General features: G+C 29.3%; 1 long non-coding RNA gene across 1 annotated transcript; it reads left to right on the top strand.

Moving 5' to 3' along the window:
- The first annotated feature begins 1,254 nt into the window (after positions 1–1,254).
- Positions 1,255–2,495, top strand: LOC123203780. Its single transcript, XR_006499362.1, has 2 exons — positions 1,255–1,882; positions 2,011–2,495. It is a non-coding gene; the product is annotated as an uncharacterized LOC123203780 (long non-coding RNA).
- The last annotated feature ends 329 nt before the right edge of the window (positions 2,496–2,824 follow it).

Below are 2,824 nucleotides of genomic sequence, written 5' to 3'. Positions count from 1 at the left end.
TTTCTAGTTTTCTAGTTGTTTAGGTGTTTTATTTGTTTTAGGAGTCTTTGTTTTATTTTCTTTAGGAATTATAATTGAATTAGGATTATTATTTAAGATTATTATTATCTTATTTAGATTGAGATTGTTATTATCCTAAAGATTATGTTTATTATTATCCTATTCAGACTAGGGATATAAATAATAATGTAACTTTGGGATAGAGGATACACAATGGCTTAATAAAATTATGAGATCTTTTTCTTGGTTCTTTTGAGAACTCATGAATTTAACAAAAATATTTTCTTTTGGGCATTCAAATATGACTTATCACTCTCCTTCTTTTCTATTCTAGAGTGTGGCGTCAACTCATACCTTTGGTTCATGTCAATTATAGACATCGGGTCATTGTTTTTATATTTTTGGTTCATGATTATCCATAATCATTGGGTCAAGGGTTTTTTATAATTTTGGTTCGTGTCAATTATAGGCATTGGGTCAGGGTTAATTATGTGATGAAACCGATTCAATCCTGGGAAAATAACTTCTTGAGTGTTGGGTCCTGTGTCAAATCGTCAAAGTTCGCATCAGGGGTATTTTAGAAAAGTAGATTATTATTATGGTATATTTGTTTAAATTTTAGAATGAGTAATAATTATATATACACAGATTACAATGAGGGTAAAAATTTCAATTTCCCTTCATTTATTCTTCTCGCTTAGAGATTAATTTGCCTACATGTATAAATAGGAAGAGAGTCGTGGCTTGACTTTTCAGTGTCCCACTTATGCATGACAAATCAAATTAACACTAAATGCGTCTTCTTGACCTTTTTTTCTTTTTCCTCTTTATTTTTTTAACAAAGGTTAGTCGTCAGCTGTTGTGGGACATCACTTGTGGAATATTATCAAGAAATTAATCACCATTTACATCAAACCAATAGAAAAAATTGGAGCCACCACTATTGCTCATAAAGTCTTTGGGAGATTGTGACTAATTCAACGGGCCAGATATGTCCATAAAGCATAATTTGTTTTCATAGTTGGTCAAAAGACTTACTCCAATGCATGATTGTTGAAAACTCAAACTATTTCTCTTAAAAATAGAAATTTTAAACTTCTATAGATTATTAAATATAAAATCATTATTTAAATATAATATATAAAAAATAATAATTTTTTTCATTTTTTCTATTAATTAAAATTTTTTTAAATTAAATTCTGAAAAGTTAAATTTGTTAACTAAAGTATTACCTTCAACCAAACTTATTTGAAGTCAAAATCCAATCATCATCTCTTTTTCTTTGTCATCAATAATTACCTTTTTGATAGAATATCTCACTCTGACGTCATCACAACCAAAACAATCTCTTTATCTATAATCAACCCAAATAAAAAAACAAACCAACTCTCAAACAAAAATATTCAGTTTTTCCCATTTTATGAAAATGACAAATTTTACATCCAGCAAACATGAACAAGAAAGAGACACTTGTTTTTAAAATGTTCTAACAAACTCACGAAACAACAAAAGTCATTGCCTACTTACCAAAATCACAAAAGTCATTGGTTGAGGAAAAGTAAATGAACTTATTGTAGAATTTGATCACAGAAACTGTGTTACGTAGTTTGGTAATTCAAAATTCTACCCCTTCAAACAAGGCAACAAAATAAAAATTTCAACAAAAGCAAAAGAAATTCGTTTTTCTCAACCAAATAAAGTTTTACTGCCAAACAATATAATATCTTGCTCATCATCATAATTTTTCAACAAGTGATGGCCTTATACATCTAACCTCTATCAATGAAGAAAATTCAAAAAGGTGAAATTACTTTGAATTTGATTTGTCATGAACAACTTGGATATTGAAAAGTCAAGCCACTTCTCTCTTCCTATATATCATGTAAGCATGTTCATCTCTTAGTTATTAATCAACAAGTAGAAAAATACATAAATGGCTAGCACTATTGTTACTTCTCGTTCACTTATTTGTTCCTTTCTTCTGATCATTATGTTCCTTCTTCTATTTAGCCTTTTGGCGACTTTTGATGGCCTTGTTCCACGCGTTTATGTTCCTCCAAGCGACCCTAATTCTCCTGGTTCATCAGTAGCAAAAGTTCCATAGACAATCCAAATGATGCCATAATAGTCATTCGAATTGATCACACAACTCCGAATAAAAGGCTCTCAAATGGTACTATGATTCTTATCACTTTCTAAAAAGTACATCACATTACAAGTAATTAGTTTTTGGATGTATGTCACAAAACTCGTGTTTTATTAGTAACTAAACAACATGTTACAGTCCGACTTCCTTGTTTTAATGCCCATTTCCTATTTTATTATTTGCCAAGTGGTTAATTAGTTGAGCACTTTTTTATCATTCTAATTAGTTTTAAAATCTTCGGTTATCTGAATGTGTTTTAGTTAGCTGTATCTTCTTAATTCATGTTAAACATGTATGCAAACATATCTGTAATGAATAAAAGAGGGATGAGGTTATAAAGCTTTTTCAAGGGCTAGTCTGTCAGTAACAAACTTATTGGTTGTGGTCACAATTCGTTGACACAATTTACATATATACGTTAATAATACATGTGACTATGTATTTAGTAACTCATGTGGCAAAAAAATATAAATATGCATCAAACATAAAAAGGGTAGTCAATTTTTACATGGTTCAACAATAAACATGGTCTATCTATAAGACCAAGTTCAAAAATCTCAAATCCACTATAACCAAATTAATTAATACATGAATCTTTCAATATCAAATCAATAGAGTATTGTTGGAAATAATTAAACATGCCAGGATCAAAATCTGTGATATCTATAAATACGAATT

The sequence above is a fragment of the Mangifera indica genome, chromosome 19 (assembly GCF_011075055.1).
Source record: "Mangifera indica cultivar Alphonso chromosome 19, CATAS_Mindica_2.1, whole genome shotgun sequence".
NCBI lineage: Eukaryota > Viridiplantae > Streptophyta > Magnoliopsida > Sapindales > Anacardiaceae > Mangifera > Mangifera indica.
This window is presented reverse-complemented; position numbering and strand designations above follow the sequence as displayed.